Here is a 20617-nt window from a genome sequence, read left to right as displayed (position 1 = left end):
AAGATGGAGATCTGGGCTTTCTGAAGATGGCCCAGCAAGGGCATCCAGGGAGGGAAACCAGCAAAAAGTAATGAGCACAGGTCTTGCAATTGAAGGCAGCTCTCTTTTCCTGTGTTGCAGACAGCCCTCTCAGCTTTACCAACTGTGTATGTTTGAAAAGCCTGCATCCAATATCACCTTCCAAATTTTAATAAAAAAAAACATTGACAATGTGGGAGACAAAGAATGCCTTAGATTTGTATACCATTTGTCTATCAGCAAGAAATAAAATACAACATCTAATTGATAAGCCACTCTGCATATCCCTCATTCCATGTCACTCCTTTTGCCAAAGAGGCTAACAAATGTCAGGGCTGTGTCTGCCATGTAGGAATGACTTGGCTGTACTATACCCACTTTTCATCCCTTTTTCTTAGGCTGAACCCTGAGTGTTCCAAGGATCCATCCATCTGGCCACTGGAGATTCCAAAGAATATCTCCATTCTGGAACATTCATCCAGCATCCTGGATTCATAATAGGAGGGGCTCCCCAGCCTCTCTCTGACTCGAGCTGTGGCACATAACCTGCTGACCACAGGGGAGCTCTGACTCTCTGTGGTAGAACTGGTCAGAAGACTTCTCATGGCTGTCCTGGCAGGGACAGCTGCTCAGCTCATGTTCTCTGGCCAGCCGGTGTTCCTGACCCTGTGATCTGGCCCCTCTTCCAAAGCGACAGATGGACACAGGTGCTGGTTGTGAAGCTGTTCCCCCTTGCCTGGGCATGCCTGACACTAATCGCTCAGGGAAGGACAGCACAGTCATCTGAGAGGTGGGCTCCTTCCCAATGGAACCCCGCAAATTATGCAATGTCGTTGACCTCGAGGACATCAGTAACAAATCACGCTAGGTCACACACTGAAGACACAGACTTACCACTGATACTGAGTGATCTAACAGCTTGTTCAAAGCTCATTTGTCTCTGGTTGAGAAGTTTAGAACATGACTATCTTTGACTCAATGGTTCATTGGAAACTGACTTCTTATGTTCCCAAATCCATTGCCAGCTTCCCACGGAAGAAAAAATAATAATAACCTAAATACCACCAGGCAAGAAAAGTATCTGTATCCCACAATCCTTTAATTATAAGTCCAAGAAAATGACCAAAGGAAATGAATATTCATCAAATGATAAAATCCTGTATCACCCCAGCAAATGATCCCACTACTCAATCTCTCTATGTCCCATTCCTCCACCTCACCCACACACATGACAGCGTGGCCCAGCAGTGCCTTCTTTTCCTTCAGTGTCCGGCCCACATTGCCAATGCTACAGCTGAAGAGAGCACACTGCCCCTGACTGAAAAGTAGAGTGAATAAGAAGGGAACAAGACCAGGTGGAGGAAGAAAGGGGCTAGACAAAGGAGGAGAAATGATAATGGCTGGGTCAGGGTATTGATATTAGAATGAGGGAAGGAGAGTCAGTCAAAAACTGGAAATGTGGGGCCGGGAGTTTGGCCTAGTGGGTAAAGTGCTTGCCTAGCATGCACGAGGACCCGGGTTCGATTCCTCGGTACCACATACATAGAAAAAAAAAAAGCCAGAAGTGGTGCTGAGGCTCAAGTGGTAGAGCTCTAGCCTTGAGAAAGTCCAAGGACAGTGCTCAGGCCCTGAGTTCAAGCCCAGGACTGGCAAAAAAAACCCCAAAAAACAAAAAAACTGGAAATGTGTTACAAAGATGATCAGAGAAGCCCAACAGCCAGGTGGACAGGGCCAGTAGAAAGGTCCCTTCCCACCCCCAGGAACTTCCACAGTAAAAGGAGCTATAGGGGCCCATTGGATCTGAGCTATGTCTGGTCCTGAGGTAAAAACATCTATTTTGGGGATGCAGTGTGAGAGCATCCATTCTCCACAAGCCAAATGTAGGCATGTCCCAGGAGGGCTGTTCTCCTGGGTCACCTTGTTCCTCTTGCTGTGTGCTAGTTTATTTTCCCAAGCTTCTGAGTATGATTCCTATCTGCTTAGGAAGGCAGTGAGGGTCCCTGGACCCACAGCCCAAGAGCTGGACCCATGGTGAGGGCTCTGTGAGAAGCCACAGGACCCTGCTATAGTGAGGTAGCCACTGTGTCAAGTGGCTGCTCTGTGTGATGAGGTTTCTAAAAATATTCCCAGTCCTGCTGTTTATGGGGCACCATCCCAACCCTCCAGTGTGCCAGGAAGACAGCACAAGCATGTACAACCTGCTGCCTCCTCACCCTCCCTACTGTACCCTGGGGTCCAGGTCATTATCTGTTCTCATCCCGACGGTTTCACGAGCCACCTGCCTGCTCTTTCTTCTCCACATGGACCATCAGGTGGTTACTGAGAGACACCGTGATCCATTACGAGTCCACAGCATATCCAAGGCCTATTCCTCCATGTGTTTATTTCCCCTAGCTCATTTCATTGCTCAGCATACGGTTAAACACCAATGTTGAATGCCTTCACTAGCCCAGGGATGTGACTAAGAGAGTGTTAAGAGAGTATGTCCTGGGTGAATTCAGTGATTCAATGCTCAAACATAGGCAAAACTAGACTGTAATGAATACTGGAAGTACTTCTTAAAGGTGGGCAATAGCTACTGAATTTAGAAAGGGCCTAAGATCAGGGGAGGAACACAAAAGTGAAGTGCCACTGTACCTCTGATCATGTGAAATAATATTTATCTAAATGAACCCCAGAAAATGGAAACAAGAGGATTTTTTTCTTAGTCTCTTTTTTTGTGTGTGTGCTATCTGTTCATTTATCCATCCTTGGGGAGGAGGTAAGGGGTAGCACAAAAATGGAGGGACATAGGGTTAACAAATGTAGCAGTGATGTTCAGTAGAAACTAGGTTGAAAATTAACTAAACAACTTGTGGGCGGGGATGGGAGGGAAAAACTGGGAGAGGACAAAGGAAGGGGTGACATTGTCCCAAAAGAAATGAGTTTTTAGGGTCAGGAAAGGCTCTAGACCTTGACCTGAGTGATAGCCTGAAGGCTAAATAATATCTAAAAAGGTATTGAGTTGTACAATACTAAGAATTGTACTCTTTCACTATCCATAAGTTACTGCAATACTTTTTCTAAAATCCATGCAAAGTATGATCTTAGTTTTTAGAGCTATATTCTATATATCCATGATTCAAAAACAGGTGAGAAAAGTGTATTATCAACATTTCAGCACTGTTTGTCTCAGATTGGTGAGATGGTGAATTTTTAATTTCCTTCTTTATACATTTCTGGGATTCCCAATTATTCTACACTGAATATATCCCGCTTATATAATGAGATTAAATATGCTAAGCGTTATTTTTAAACATTTTAGAAGTGAGAGCCTTTGAGCTGAAACACTGGGCAAGCACGAGGCAGGTGGCTCTCTTCCCAGAGGGGCAGAGCCGCTCACGAGCTTTTGTCCTCTTCGGCAGCAAGGACAGCAGTCAGGAGCGCTGTCCAGGTCTGTGGGGTTTCAGGGCAGCTAAATAAAGCTCCTGGCCCCTGAAGGCTCAGGCTTTCCTCTCATTCCTGAGGGGAGGAGGCTCCAGAACTTCTTGGGACTGCTGATCCCTTCGTCATAGCTACTGGCTCATAGCTTCCCGTCATGCCAACCCTATATGCATGGGTCCTGAGTCTCAGGCTATTTTAGAGGCAGGGGGATTTTAGGGTTACCCACTGCAACCCTTCATTAGAAGGCTATCATCCAGCTAGTAGGTTACAATTTGGGGCCCCAAGACAGAAAAAGACAGTTGATGGTAGGCATATTAAAAAGTAATTTAAAAGAGTGGAGATATGGCTCAAGTGGTAGAGAGCCAACTTTCATAGAAAAAAAGCTGGCAGACAATGCCTAGGTATCCAAGTTGAAGGACCACCACAATCAACCAACCCATCAATAAACCCCTCAATAAGAAAAGGAAGCCCTAAAGAAAGATGGGCCTTGGTTTTCTCTCTGGAAAATGGGGCTGCTGAAGGATTAACATATGAATGAGCATATGGAAAGCTCTGGAACTGGAACTGGTTTTGTGTTCTGCCTTGGTGACATTTGGGGAGATGGAGACTGGTCACATGGATGGCTTTCTAGACTCCTACTCCAATCCTTGTACAAGCCCTCCTCCTCTTTCTCTTTCTCTCTCTTAGCCACTATGGCCCGCACATGGCAGAGGCTGGAATAAGCTTTAGTTGTGGGCCCAAAGCCTGATTTCTACCTTGGCAAAGTCAATGTGATCATGTGCTGAGTATCAGCTTGTGATTCACAAATGTATTTTGTATTTCCAAGCCTGGATCCTAAAATCACTTCCCGCTTTCCTCCTCCCTCTCCTGCTCCCCTAACATGAAATCTCCCAGAGAGAAGTCATGTGTCTGCTGGCTTTTCAGAGTGAGCCAGGGAGTGAGCCAGGGGCCAGCTCTCTCTCTCTCTCTCTCTCTCTCTCTCTCTCTCTCTCTCTCTCTCTCTCTCTCTCTCTCTCACACACACACACACACACACACACACACACACACACACACACACACGCCTCCAGTGGTCACATGGTTTCTAGCTGCCACCACCTGCCTTCTGTCCCTGGCCTGATACCCTCTCTCTGGCAGTCTTCCTGAGATGACTTATCCCTCTAGGCCAGAGTTTGGCAGACAATGAGTCTGAGGGACGCAGTGTACATGGCCAACAGACTTGGATAGCTTTGTCCCAGCTGACCTCAAGGTAGGAGTCCATCCAAGAGCTTCCTGTATACTCTACGGTATGTCCCACAGGGAAACTGGGTGCCATGTTGGCCTGAGGCAGAAGTTGGACACGAGTTATTGGAAGCTGATTCTCCACAGCCAGCACTAGTCAACAGTCCAATGAGCAGGGACACGGAGCCCCAGATGCTATATGAGGCTAAGCAGGCAGCCAAAGGGTATCATCCAGCATACCCTGGGAGAGAGCAGGGAATGGAGTATTGCTAGGCCTCAGAGAGAGAAAAAAAGAGCAAATACAGAAGGGCCTGTCTCTGTATGAATATTCAAAAAATTCACAAAAACAAATAACTCCAGTATAGTGGTTCTCAGTGAGAACCTATTTTTGCCACCCAGGGACATTTTATCCTGTTTGGAGACATTATTGGTTGTAAAAACTAGTAATGTCATCAAGTGGGTAGAAGCCAGAGATGTGGATGCTGAATGTCCTGCCACGGACAGGGCCGCCACTCACAACAAAGAATTATCTGGCCCCCAAATGTGAAGGGTGACACTGTTAAGAAGCCTTGGTCCTGAGAGAACACAACCTTCCTGGGGAATATTCAAACATGAATTAACCCATCAGAGTGGCTATAATAGTTATTCCCAGACTTGGAACATTTAGTACCAGCATTCAAGTCTAGAGCCCTCAGTAACACACATACCAAGATTTCCTTCCGAAACAAACCTTGATTCACCCTCGCCTCATCTTTTGCTGGGTGTGAGTCATACTGAACTGAACTCTTCTCACATACTAAATACTCAAAACCATTGCCCATATGATAGGGCTTCTCTATCTGGCATGTTCACCCACTTCTGTTGCAAATACCCATCCTTCTGAGTCCAGCTATGACATTCCCTCTCCTGGGAAGCCTTCTGTCATTGCCACTCTGCACCTCTTGTCCTTAGAACACCAAAAAGCATCTCTGCCGCAGAACACCCCACATGGTTGACTTATATCTGCCTCTGCCACCACATATGGGTTCCCTTCACATGCCAGCCTCTCTTCCCCAGTGCCAAGGTGACCTTGAACAATGGAAACCCAGTGTGTAGTACATAAGTATATCTCTTCCGAAGTGGGCAGAAGGAAGTTGGGGAACTGGAGAAATTGCAGGGGGAGATGAGAAAGCAACCACATGCAAAGGAGTTGGGAAACAGGGACCACAGTGAGGCCTGAGAAGGAAAAAAAAATTCACAGAGAACAAATCTGACATCTCAAGAGGAATGCAGTTAGCCAACTCCAGAGGCAGTTCTGAAGGGCATTCAGAGGCATGGCCACCAAGTGTTAAAAGGTATTTTTATGCAAATGAGAAAACCACTTGTGCTTGTAAGCAGTGTCATTTGCTTTTCCTGTAATAAGCCTCATAAAGAAAAGGCATACCCATTTTATAGATCAGGGCACTGAGACTCAAGGAGCTAAAGGGATTGTCCCTAAATTGCCAAGTGTTGCATCTTGCCTCCTCTCCCCCTATGTGTTACAACTGTTCTGAATCAAGCAGGGGAAGACCAATTGGCTCCTTCCTGCACTGTTGGCTTTCTTTCCACAGGACATCAAAAAGATAGCAAATGTTAACAGCTCCCCAGTACTATTTCCTGTGCTCCCATTTATTCACTGGATCTTTTTTGTCTTTTTTAAGATCATTTTCTTTGGAATAATTGTCCTTCCATAAACCACATGTATAGAAAGTACAATTAGATCAGAGTTGTATAAAAACATCCCAATACAGACAGCCATGCTGTAACTGTTGTTACACAATTCTTCAAAGTAATCCAGCCATTTCCCTTCCCAAATGTTGTGAATTCTGATCCTTCTACATCCCCCCACCTGCATTCTGGATGGTCAGTCTTTAAAAGGGGAGTTGATTTTAGTGTGCAGGTAATGATATTACCCTATGGCTGTAATTTTCATTTCTAATGACTAATGGTGATGGGCATATTTTCATGTGCTTCTTTTCTATTCACTCGTAAGATGTCTATTCAATAGTAGTGCTGAAAATTAGAATAGTAAAGCCTATAATTATGACTATGGTTTTATAATCCATCAGACCTGGTTTAATTTCCTACCTTGGTCACTTATACAACTTAGGTTAAGTGGTTTAGCCTTGCTGGACTTCATTTTCCTTTTGTGCAAACTAAATAGGATAATAGGTCTAGGCTTACTAGAATCCTATCAACTTTGAGTGAGTGTCAAATACCTAATGTCTATGAAGCACTTGACTCCAGACCTGACTTATCGATTATAATAAATTTTATTAATAAATTGTTATAATATCATCCCCTAGGCTAATTTGAATTGTCACAAGCATGACCACTGGTAGGCCTCAGAAATTAATCTCTGTGGGAAATAAATGATGCTTTCTGTGCGATAATGGAGTGGTTATTTTTTTTAATCATTAGGTTTCTGACAAATGGAATTTTAAGTTCAAAGTCTGTTTTGTCAGAGGCAAAAGAATTTTTAGAGATGTCTTGACCCCAGTCCTCTAGAAGGCAGAGCCTGAGGCAAGAATTTCAATGCTGGAACTTGGCTGGGACTAGGGGAAGTGCAAAGTCAGAGTATGAGGGTAAAGGGAAAACTGGGAAGGGAGATCAGAGAAGATCCATGGGTTAACTTGAAACTTCCTGCTACACAAAGAGAGACCAGGGAGGCACAGAAGGTCTCTTGGTAGGAATATTTTCTGAGTACCTACAAATTCCCTGAAAGGCTTGCAAAGAGAAAAAATAAACTCCATAGAAACCCAAGAAAGAAAAGGCAGAGGGCCCTTCCCTTTCAGCTCCTTGACACAGTCAAGATTCACTCTGTGGGGAGCCACCTCCCCTTCCTTTGGGGCTGCACTCTCCTGTGCCATGAAAACACATCCCATGCTCTGGACTTGTTACATGTTATCTGAACCCGGAAGTCAAGGAGCAGCTTAGTGCAAGTGAGGCCCCGGGCAAGGGAGAAAAGACAGATGCCCAAGACATGTGTCCTGTCTGAGGCTAAGTACCCCAGAATCCAGCACTAAGAAGAAGATTCGAGAGCGTGAGGCTTGGGGAGGGGAGGAGGTAAGGAATTCTGGTGGATGTGGAGGGCAGACAGGAGAAAAGCTAATCCAAGGAGTGCAAGTGAGCAGGTTATTGGCATGGACAGGTTTTCTATCCCATTGGGGAGCTCTGGGAAACACAGTGCAGGTTTTCCCATATTGACCTAAAGAAAGGGAGGGAGTCTCAATTGCTATTAGTAGGGAACTGTTAACATAGGGTGACCAAGGATGATACATCAGGCTCAGTAAACTTTCCCTTCAGCAGAAAACAGTAGATTGCTGGCCCAGGCAGATACTACTGCAACTGATCAACTCTGTTCTTACACCCAGTCCAGCTCAATGAACTGCGTACACAAATGAGTATGGTTGGTTGGACCTCGATACAAGTTTACTTACAAAAACAAGCAGTTAAGCCGGGCACCAGTAGCTCATGTCTGTAATCCTAGCTACTCAGGAGCCTGAGGAACATAGTTCAAAGCCAGACTGGGAAGAAAACTCTGTAAAACTCTTATCTCCAGTTAATCACATACACACACACACACACACACACACACACACACACACACAAACATTATAAGTGGAGTTGTGGCTCAAGTGGTAGAGTGCTAGCCTTGAGCAAAAATATCTCAAGGGGCGCCATGAGTTTGGCCTAGTGGTAGAGTGCTTGCCTAGCATGCACTAAGACCCAGGTTCAATTCCTCAGTACCACATACTTAGAAAAAGGCAGAAGTGGTGCTGAGGCTCAAGTGGTAGAGTTCTAGCCTTGAGAAAAATCCAAGGACAGTGCTCAGGCCCTGAGCTTAAGCCCAGGACTGGCAAAAAAAAAAATCTCAAGGACAGTGCCCAGGTCCTGAGTTCAAGCCCCAGGACTGGCAGAATGAATGAATGAATGAATGAATGAATGAATGAAAACAGGCAGCTAACCTGCAGGCCAGTTTCTAGATCCTTGTGCTACAGTTGTGATTCATCCCACTTTGTAGACGGAGACATAAAGGATGAGTAGAGGAAGGTCATATGACCAGCCATTCTAGTCTGTGCTACTAGGCTTCCTGGCTTCCTTTTTGTTGGTGTGTGTGTGTGTGTGTGTGTGTGTATGTGTGTGTGTGTGTGTGTGTGTGTTTAGTGGTGAGAGTTCTTTCAGGAAGTATCAGTGTAACCTATCATTCTTCAGTTGCAGTGGTTTGTTTCTTCTTGGTGGCTAGAGAGGCCCTGGGGACTGAAGGTTCTCCAAGAATGGCGCAGAGCTGTTTCCTCTCCAGCGTCACTGATGAGGCAGGTTTGGAAGCCGCCCCTGTGCAAGGCGGCCTCTTCCACAGCCTTTGACTCGGCTGCCTTGGCAGAGCAGCTCTCAGCAGAGGCCACAAAGCACAGAGAGAAAATGCGGCTCGAGTCTTGGATCCTGTAAAAACTCTAAAAATATCCAGGAATGTGTGCACATATGTGTCCCTTCTGTGATGGAAACATCTGGGGAGAAAATCAAATGCTCCTGCTTTCATACGACTCAAATTCTGCGAAGACGTTGGAAGGGAAAGGAAGTTGAAAGTCGTTGACTTGGCTGAGGGTGGGAAGCCTGGAAAAACGTCACCAAGTTTTGTTTTGTTTTGTTTTTAAGACAAAAGATGCGTATGCAGAATCTTCCCCTGGGATCCTGGAGATGCTAGCATAGTGGGGCAGAAAGTTCACTGGCTGCAAGCTTGAATTCCTGATTTGCTACTTTTTTTTTAAAACAAGATTAAAAGTCCAAGTCCTTTTATCAAAAGTAGTGATCATGTGACAGATCTTTAAACACCAGAGTTGAAGAAGGGTTTGTGTGGAGGTGTGTGGCATGTCGAGGAGCGTGGATGAGGAAGGACTGACACACTCGTCCTATGCCTCAGCCCCTCAGAAGCAGAGTCAAAATAAAGTTTCCCTCACTGCAAGCCACCAATCAGTAGTGTGACCTCATCTGGAGGCCATGAGAATGTTTTAGCTGCATCTGCAGGAAGCCAAGCTGGGATCCTCTGGGTCTGGTGCAGCTGCTTGCTTGTGGACCAGTGAGGTCCTTAGAGAATGGACAAAGTCAGGGAGACACCATTTCTCTCTGTTACTAATTACAGTCCCAATCCCTGATAGCATGTCCTGGCAATCCAGGCTGGCTGGTGTGTGAACCAGGAATTCTGTTTGGCCCCTGACTTGACTCCTTTAGCCAGAAGCAAGCTCATTGGCCTGCAGGATCTCTTCTTTTCTGAAGCTAAACCCTAACTCTGGGGCAAGGAAAGCAAGCCACTTCCTGAGGCTCAGGCTGCTTTGTTAAGCCCCTCACCCACACTTTCATAGCTGGGCCACACTGGAGACCTACTGATCTTCAGAGAATCACACTTCCAACAGGAGAAGGGAGAAAGACCCAGGGTAAGGTCCCAGAGAGAAGTCGCAAAGGGAGAAAGGATCTACAGACACTACGATCCAGACCCCAGAACTCTTTGACTTGCTCCTCAGAGTAGGCTTCTATAAATCCAGGCTTGATTTGATGCTGACTTGACCCCCACCACCGATGGCAGCTAGTGTGTCTTTCATAGGCCAAAGTTTGTTCTTCTCCAGTTCATAAAGTTTATAGCCAGATCCACCAGGGGCCTAACAATTCTATGATATTTTTTGCCTCGCTGTTTTTCTAGTCCTTTCCATTGTTGCCTTTATGAATGCTTCATTCATACTGCCAGCCCTGTTCCACACTTGGCTATAAAATCATGTTCTTTCCTAGCAACTAGGTGGCTAATGAGTTGAAGATGGCACAAAAGACACCCAGGAGCAACACAGCATAGTTTCTGTTGAAAGACACCCCCTCTGCCATGTCACACTACTCTATCACACTACCATTGTATATCTCCTCCTATTTTGTTCAAATCATAGAAATAGTAAATAAACATACAATACTTTGCCATGGAGAGGAAATTCCTCAAATTATGACAAAATCTCCTTTGCTGCCACCACTGCCACCACTGCCGCTGCCTCCTCCTCCTCCATCTCCTCCTCCTCCTCCTCCTCCTCCTCCTCCTCCTCCTCTTCTTCTTCTTCTTTTTCTTCTTCTTCTTCTTCTTCTTCTTCTTCTTCTTCTTCTTCTTCTTCTTCTTCTTCTTCTTCTTCTTCTTCTCCTTCTCCTCCTCCTTCTCCTTCTTCCTTTACTTCATCTCAGAAGAGACTTGGTGGGTAACTGGGATCACTGTTCAGGAGCTCCTCACCAGCTCTCTCCTAGGTCCTAGGTTTTTGAAAATCCCAGTGGGTCAACAAGAGCAATTACTGTGTCACAACTCACTTGCAGCAGCTGAAAGACAAACTAATCTTCAAGTCAAATGCCCACCGCATTTACCAGGAGATAAAGACCTGCAATCAAATGAGATGACAAGATCCTAGTTCTTCAGATCAACAGCATCAAAATGGCGGGGATCCACCTCACCTTATTTCTGCTCTTAAAACTGTCCTATTTTAAATATTAGGTAATCATTGGTCACATTATGAGTATTTTTTTAAAGATCCTAGGATGCTTTTTATTTGGAAGTAGGAAGTCAAACCAGACAGCTAAATGATCTGCTTCCAGTCTACATTTGAATCAAAAAGTAAAAGGTGAAGTCACATTAATCTCTAGATAGATCTGTAATTTTATGTTCTGTAGTTATGGGGTTGATGATTTATGTCAGGCATTTCTTAAGGACATTATTAACTAATAGGACCTTATACCCTAGGTTGCTGTCTTAATTTCCTGTCTGGATTAACATTGATTAGCATTTATGTTATTGTTATTTTAGGGGGGCTTGCTTCATTCATTCTGCCATGCATTCTGTATAAATCTATCTGCTGAGCTTGTACAAAGTGGCTGAGCATATTTCCAGAGAGAAGTTATACCAGATAGGTAGGACACTGGGTGGGTCACCTACCTATTATTACTCAGGATGCGACCTACTACTACTCAGGAGGCTGAGAGCTGAGGATCGAGCTTCAAAGCCAGCCTACACACAAAAATCCATGAGACTCTTATCTACAGTGAACCACTAGAAGTGACACTGTGGCTCAATGTGGTATAATGCTTAGCCTGGACCCAAAGAGCTTAGGGACAGCACCCGGGCCCAGAGTTCAAGCCCCACAACTGACCAAAAATAAATACTTAAATAAATAAAAGTGAGACTAAGATGTAAGAGGCAGGTAAACCATGAAGAAAATGGGCTGAGCGGTTCCTTTACCGGTTCCGGAAGTTGAGGCAAGGGATGAGGCAAGGATTGAAGGAAAAAAAGTCCTCAAGGAGAATCAGATTAGACGTTTCTGACACAGCCATACCTCTACGTTAAAAAGAGTGCTCACCAATGGGCTGTTGGGCTGTTTGCTCGCCTTCTTGGGAGGGTCATGGAATATGCCTTTTCTAACCTTCTACACTCTACCTACAAATAATAGGAGTCTTCTAACCTGGGGGTTGGACTCTGCCTTACTGGGGGTGGCAGGGTAATGACGGTAAAAGGGATACCAATCCTTGCCAGTTCCAATCATCTAATACAGATGCTTAGGGTGTCATGTGGAGAAAGATTCTAGGCTTGGCAAGAGTGAGAGCCATCACTGATTTGGGATGCTGGCCCAAGTTCAGGAGCAGACAGCATCTGCACATCTCAAATCATTTACTCTTTCAGTGATAGCAAAAGAGCTTTCAGTCAAGGAAGATAAAGCTTTAAAAATCTTCCTGTACATAGCAGGGCCTTCTGCATCCTTTTCCTTTCTGGACTGAGCATGTCTGTAAGAAGGCCCTGGGTGGCTCTAGCTTTATGAGATCCTCTCTCGCACTGTTACTTTTATAAGGGTGCAAAATTGAAGCCTATTCTCAGTCAGCAAACATTCTGTATTTGATGGCCTTTTTTCCCCCTTGGGAATATCCTTCCTTGAGAATGTCCTTCCTGAGTTCTCTTCATAAGAATAATGGCTAGAATGGTTTTCAATGCATGGCTTCATTGGTCCAGGGTCAAAAAATTCAACCTTTCTGTTCAGATGTAGCAAAGCTTACCTCCAGGGTGGGAAGAGTTAGTGCCAAAGGTTCCCCAGTAATTTCCGACTGGGTTTGTCCATCTGTACCTTGTCCATGGAGCTATTGGACTGGTGCCAGACAAGGTGGGAAAGACTCATGGATTTGTTATGGCAGCAAAATATCTTGTCATTTTAACACTACTGCCAATAATATGCATTTTCCTGGAGATGTAAGATTAAAGAATATAGATATATATAGTATATATACACATATATAAACATCTATATTCATACACACATATATAGTGTCTAAAATTCAAGTAAGTTGCACAAATAGACATTGTTACTATAATTATAATGATGGCTAATGTTGCTTGAAGACCAAATCTTTCCTCATCTGGTTTGATTTTAAGCCAAAGTCACACATACCATGGCAAACAGAGGTAATTTTCTTGAGAAAATAGCTGGACAACAGCAGACCCTGCAGATCTAACAATCCATAAGGGAAAATATTCAATACAGATTCCACCCCATGGCCCCTTGTTCAAATGAATGTGCAGAACATAATGGAAAGTTTAATGTCAGCCACTTCGCTTCCTATGATTTGTGCCTTATGAGGTTTTCATTCGTCTTTCTTGAGAAATATTCTGGAGCCACAGAGTGAGGGTCTCAGATAAGGTTTGCTCTTCAGTGGGCTGAATAAAAGTTGTACAGACTCCACATGTGGGCTGTTCAGTCACTTACAGGCATGCAGCAAGCTATACTCAGAATAATGGGAAACCGAGCCAGTGGGAGGGGTTGCTGATTTCTGTCATGAAAGTGGTCACTGTGCCATCTCAATGCTATAGCATAAATGGGACAGCTCTTGGGCAGGAACTAGTTTTCATCACTAGAGAACTATTATCCTATTTCTATAATTCTGGCACTCAAGAGGCAGAAGCTGGAGGCTCATAATTCAAGGCTAGCTGAGGTTAGTAGCAAGAACTTGTCTTTCAAAAATAATTTTTAAGAGGAAAATAAAAGGAAGGAAGGGAATGAGAAAAGGAAGGGGAAGGAAGAGGGTGGGAAGAAGGGAAGCAGAAACAGAGGAAAATGAGAAAGAGAAAAAAAGGAAAGAGCAAGGAAGGAAGGGAGGGAGGGAGGGAAGGGAAGGAAGGAAGTAAAATGGTATCTGGCTGTAGGAACCAAGTATATCCCTAACTGCCTTGATTCAACCATTTTCTTCCCCATATGAAGTCTAAGAAGATAGATATTCCAAAATCTATCAAAATAAAATGTTTCTAGCTGAGTCTTTAGTGCTAAAATCTATAATCTATTATAGAATTCTAACTAGGCTAGGATTCCTTCCTTTTCCTAAGCAGAACAAGCCATATCTGTCAGTCTTTTTTCTGCTGCTATCATAAAATATCTCAGATTAGATGTTTAATAAGGCAAAGAATGTTATTTAGCTCACAATAAAGGAAATCCAAAAGCATGGCACCAGCCATAGTAGCTCTCAACCCTGTGGCATTGATTACGAAACCTCAACCTGAGCTTGGATGGGAACACATTATGTTCAGACTGTAGCGACAGGAATGACTGCTGTTCCACTGTTTCCAGAACCTGGTGCTCCCATTTGCTATCAAGAAAGCAGGAGCATCATATGGACAGCTCTAGACCACAAGGAAGAAATAAAAGGAAGGAAGGTTTTAGCTCCAGCTGAGGAAAAAATTTCTAACAACAAAGTGCTCCATAATGGAAGGATTGCCTCTAAACACTGTGAGTTTTGTCTTCTGCAGTATGACTTCGAATGGCAATGTACAAGAGTTTATAGCCTCGAAAGAGAAGAGATCTCTTAGGTCCTTTTCCAACTTAAAAAGTTACGATTCCGAAGCACTTGGTCCCTCCTCATTTCCATTTCTTGGTCTTTTGACTCCTGAGTCTCTTTCTGGTCTTTTATTATTTTCTGCCCTGCAAAATGAATAAAAGGAATAAAAGCACGGTGGCACCATCATAAGGAAAACCATCGGTGAAAGTGAAATGGCAGCTCTTGCATTATCTGTATTGGAAGAACATACATGAATCTGTGCACCTCTATTATTCCCTCTGCTTAAAGTTATACCAGTTGATGCTTTTCCCTTCAGAAATTGTGTGCCTGCTCATACTATATAACCCAGCTTCCCATCCAGCTTTAGGAGGTGCCAAATATTTAATGACACCCCACCTAGAAACAATAAATACATTTGAGTCAGTCTTGGACTCCTGGGGAAAAGGGATACTGAAAATTTGATGAAAGGGATTAATAAATTATAACCCGGCTATTAAGATGTGAATCACTAAAGACTCCTGACACTCTTTTCCTTTCTCTAATTAGAATGAGGAAATAAATAAACAGATTCAGCTCCTTGTGCTTTGCTTCTGCCCCAATCTTTTGGAGGCCACTGCGCTGGTCCAGTTCTCAGATGTTTGATTTAGACATGGAAGTGGCTTTCACCCATCAGCAATAAACTCTCCTAGTCAATTCATGCCCAGGGCTCTGGGTCTCTGAACCAGATGTTATGACTGTATTGATGAGATGCCAATCACACAGCTGGGTAAGAGAAAGGTCCAATTTGTGGGCCATGGGGTATCTTCCCAATCAAAGTGCTCCTGCTGGTAGTTTTTAGGGCCAGCTTCAAGCTGTGTGACAAAACTCAAGCTTCCTAGAAGGAAACTTACAGATTGGCTGCCCTGCCTTTTCTTTCTGCGTAGACAGAAACCGAGGCCAAAAGACAGGGAACACGTTGCCCAACGGCATGCAAAGTTGGAAAGCAAAATTCACACAAGAACCTTTATCTTCTGACCCCTGAACTACATTGTCCATCCTCCATCTATTTCTTTGCCTACTATGAGGCTTCAAATCCGATGTCTCTGTGCTTCTATCCAAACATCAGAGCAACTCTTTGTAATACAAGCATCAGAGGACAATGACTGAGAATGGAAGATTACCCTCACTTCTCACTGTGGATGAAATGTCAGTGGATCCTCCCTCTGAGTGCCAGATGTTGCACTCATTCTTCAGGAACTGACTCAACTTACCTCTGCATCCTGGAGTCTGGACTGATGTCAGTAACAGAAGAGCTTGAGGGAGTGTGAGCCATAAAATCCTGAAAATATATCTAATCTCAGAATCTCTCATTTTGCTTTTGGGTGTACAGGAACTCAAAGCAAAGAACGTAAAAATGTATTCTCTACCAACTCCTGGGTTCTGCTTCAGGACATTTTTCAGCAAATGTGTTTTGGTATCCTGGATGTTAAATACTAGGTAAAGAGAAATACAACACAGCCCCTATCCTCAGAGTTTCCTGGTCTAGTTAGGGAGACAGATGTCCCAATGATTGTAATTGGAGAAGATAGTACTGAATGACAAGTGTGTGCAGGGACAGAGGTGACAGCTGAGAAGAGTGTTGAAGGATAAGTCAATTGAGGAAATGGCAAGGAAGGAGGATTCGGGCAGAAGGAATGGCAAGCGTTATCTTGAAAAAGTTTGGCGGAGGACTTTGGAAGAATACCTCAGGCCCACCATTTTAACATGTTGGACAAATAAAATGTAAATTTGTTTGCATTTCTGTTTGTTTGCTTTTCCAGGAAAGGTCCTAGTTGCAAGCAAGAAAAGCACTGGGTATGGAAGTAGAATAGGTTAATGAATGCTTCTGCTTAGAGTTATACTGCATATGTCAGGTTCTTGTGTTGGCCATTGCATGACAGTGGGATGAGGACATAACTCAAGTTTTCAGATGAAGAAACAAGCTCCATTAGCCATGACTCACACAACCTGTTTACTTGAGACCCAGGGACAGGGCTCCACTGGCTTTATCATCAGAGATGCAAGTATGAAGCCATTATCCCTTCTCTTGGCAGGAATACTCTTTTATTATAAAGATGGACAGTTCCAACCTCCTCCCAAACTGAATCTAGGGCAATTTTTTTAAATGTATATTGCTTTTCTAAAATTCTGGGGGACAAAAGGATAGTCAAAAGTCCTACCTGCCTCCAAAATGAGCTGAATAAACTAACAGTGAAAAATATCTACTAGCAACTAAACTTTTTTTAGTAAGAAAAGTTCAGGCAACAAGTCTTAATGATGTGAACTTGCCACAGTCACATTTCCGGCACGGCTGCTGTAAGTCTCCAAACTCCAAACCCCAACATCAGCTAGTGGTTTTCAAACAGAGCTCCTGTCTCCCAAATCCCAGCCACTACCATGCCCAAAATGCTAATCACTTGAGAATGTTAATTGAATGCTATAATTATAGTCTATGCGTAATAGGCATTTTTGCAATGGTGTTGTACACTGCCAAGAAAATATTTACTTGGCTAACTCAAGTCCATGACCAAGTCTATTTTTTTTTCACAACAGAAATAATGCTTTCATTTGGCATCTCCAGACGCACCCGTGGGAAGTATCCTGCTTGCTGCGAACATAATCAAGATGTCTCTTCTGTTCAGGCCCCCTCATAAGTCACATGCCTCCTTCCTTTGCAGGAACACCTAAGTCTTGTGCAAGGTCTTTCTCGATCCTTCCTCCCTTTTAAATTTTTTTTATGCAATCAGCTATTTAGAGAAGATTCATCTGAGGAGAGCAGAAGTGAGCTGAGAGTGTCTAGAATTTTTGATCGAGGTTTCTGCTCTAAAATGTACTTCTAACAAATCTTTTACCCTGATGCTCATTTCCTTTTGGATTTTTAGTTCTGTTCAGCAAAGCCCTTGAAGTCACAGCCTCTCCTGTGCCCATTGCCTCTCGGGCATTTGATCGTCCTTCAAATGGAGATGGAGAATCCATGTGACTTCTCCTTCAACGCCAATTGCCCAGTATGCATCGGGAGGGGTTGTCCTCAAAAAGGACAATGTAGGGAACCTGGGCATTAAATGAGTGCTAAATCAAAGGCTCCTTTCAGGGTGTGAATCCTCCTCACCTTTGGGGGAATCTCTGTTCTGCAAGAACCCTGAGGTGGTCCCCATTTCTCTCATTTTTCTGAAGATTTTACACGATATCGAGGCAATCTTCAGAGTTGGTGGTTTGGGGTTGTGGCTTTTCCCTTAGTCTGCTGAAGATAAAGAGCTCTCCCCCACCCTTCTTTGTGTTTGTTGTTATTTTCAGTGGGGTTGTTAGAAGGAACGAGAACTACAAATGCTGTCAAACTGCTGTCTTTTTTTAGCTAGAGGTCCTGAAGGCCTTTTAAAAATCCAGATCCTTTGATTTATTTCTTATCTTTGTGTATTGTGTGTGCTTCTGTAAATTTTCCACAAAGTCTACTTCAGAATAAGGTAACAGTGTATGTCCACAGTTTATAGTTCCCTCTTCTTCCACTAGCCCTTGGTATAACTTTGATTTCTGTTTATCGCTTTGAAAATCTTGTCATCTCTTCTCATTTCTCTTTTGCCACACGGAAACCACTCTGCTCTCTACAAGTGCTTTAAAGAGCGATTCTTCGGAAACTCCTCTGTCCAGAAGTACAGTCTGCATCTGTGGTTTGGATAATTAATTCCTTCCCCTTTGTGACAAAATCATGAAGGTTCCTACAATGGCCCCAAATCTCTAAGCAAATCAGCAAAATGGTGTGGCTCCCCTAAAACATTCCCAACTGCTGCTGGGGAAAATGCTTCTGTCTGGCCTTGATTGAAAGGACTCCTGGGAGCACTGCTTTCAGGCAGGCACCCCATACCGTGCCCCTTCTCTGCAAACCCACTGTCATTACAGAGATGAGTCCCCCAGTTGGTTGAAGAGCCGCCTCACTCCTCCTTCCCATACCCCCTTGGGGCCCTGGAGCCCTATAAGCACGGCTAAGCAACATCCTGCTCACCACCATTCCCACCTGCACTGTGCACCTGTTTTCTTGGGTTCCCAATTCAAAGGAAGAGAAAAGATGATTCAACCTTGCGTGTATGTTTATCCTGCTGGTAGAATGTCATTAAATATGGAAAATCATGCAAGTAGAGTTCCAAAGAAATGGATCGCTGCATTGACAATCCCCCTGGTCTCACTGTGTGTGTGGCTGAGAAGCCAGAGGGATAGGAGGAAGAATGGAACTTTGGCCTGTGGTTGGTGGGAACAGAGCAGCAGGTGTGAGAGGCCAGCTCTTACAAGATTACCTTCTACTAAGAACTCTAATTTGCAGTTAACTGTGAGAGGTAGCTTTCACACCTTGTCATAGTCTTCCCACTAACTAATCCTGCAAAGCTTTGTCTCATGGAGTGTGCAAAGATACTAAAGATACCAAAAGAGATTATGGAGTGTATGTGTGTGTGTGTGTGTGTGTGTGTGTGTGCGTGTGTGTTATGGTCCCCAAACTGAGGTCCTGGAGCTATATTGCTCAAGGCTCATGCTCTACTGATTGAACCACAGCTCCACTTCTGGCCTTTTGCTAGTTAGTTGGAGATACGGCTCTTAGGAACTTTCCTCCCTGGACTGGCTTCAAACCCAAATCATCAGATCTCAGCCTCCTGAGCAGCTAGGATTACAGGTGTGAGCCACCGGTGTCTGGCTTAGAGATGCATTTTAAAAGAGGGATTTCACAGTTGGTGATTACTTGTTAAAAATGTTCCAACATTTAGCTTGGAATAAGCTAAGAAGCTGCAAATGGAGATGTGAGGTTGACCATATCATGTCTTGGCTCTTCTTTCCTATGGTGCTTTGGAGGGTGGGAATGAAACTTGCCTGTCTCTCAGGCCAGCCTGCATTCTTCCCAAGGTAAACTGCCTTGAGATCAGCTATCCCAGATAGGATAAACTCCAGTTTTATCACTATAACTTGAAATGTAACAACTTGTACTTCCCGAATCAGTCAAAGATCATGAGACTTTTGAATGAGAAAGAAACTTAGAGATTCTAAGCTGGGCATTTTAAAGAGACAGCAACAGGGAAAGGGCCTGAGGATAGTTAATATGGACAGAATGCCTAACAAATGGTCATGGACAAATAATAAATGAGTATGTTCGTTTGTTTGCTTGGGGGTAGAGGGAGAAAGAGCAACAGAGGCCTAAGCAAATAAAGTGATTTGCTCTGCTTCTTGTTTTGAAATGGGGAATGATAGTATTATTACAAAAGAAAAGTCTTTCCTGGTGTTTTCCAAAACCTTTTTGGTTTTAGGGAGAAATAAAAGGAAAATGGCACAGAAATATATCCAGGGTCCCCACCCAGAAATCATTCAGTATCCCACCATCCATCTGACATCCCCCCAATATCCACACCAGCACCCACCACACATTCAGTCAGTATTCCACCACCCTGCCACAAGCCCTAACATTCTTAATACCATTCATATGGCGCTCTGCCATCTTTCTAGCAAATTCTTGCATACTCGGTACTCCATCAGACAAAGCGAGCTTTCAAAGAGATGTTATGGTTTTTTTTCCAGACATGCAACATGAGCTAAGGGCCTGAGCACTGTCCTTAGGCTTTCTCAAGGCTAGAGCTCTACCACTTGAGCCACAGCACCACTTCTGGCTTTTTCTATGTATGTGGTACTAAGGAATGGAATTCAGGTCTTCCTGCATGCTAGGCAAGCACTCTACCACTAGGCCAAACTCCTGGCCCCTATTGTGATTTTTAATAGCCAGTTCTCTCACCTATTTTGTAATGTTCCATAGCTCAAGAAATACAATGCCACAGCCAGCTCAGACATCTACCTATCTATCTGCAATCAGGCTACCTACCTCTCAAAACCCAATGGTCACTGAAGAGACAGTGGTCTTTTCCCCCAGGCCCCAACCTCAGAAACACAAAGCCCAGCTCAGTTGAAAGTTCTATTTTTGTTTATGTAATTTTGCATCCTCCCTCCCTCCACAACCCATCTCCCTTTCTCTCTCCCTCGCTCCCTCTCTCCCTCTCTCCCTCTCTCAAAGAGGAACCCCATTCACAAAACATCGAGTTGAAAGACAGACTTCATTTTCAAGGGG

The sequence above is a fragment of the Megascapheus bottae genome, chromosome 3, assembly GCF_031878675.1.
Source record: "Megascapheus bottae isolate mThoBot1 chromosome 3, mThoBot2.hap1, whole genome shotgun sequence".
In the NCBI taxonomy this organism is placed as follows: domain Eukaryota; kingdom Metazoa; phylum Chordata; class Mammalia; order Rodentia; family Geomyidae; genus Megascapheus; species Megascapheus bottae.
The sequence above is the reverse complement of the archived record's forward strand: the minus strand, read 5'-3'. Positions refer to the sequence as shown.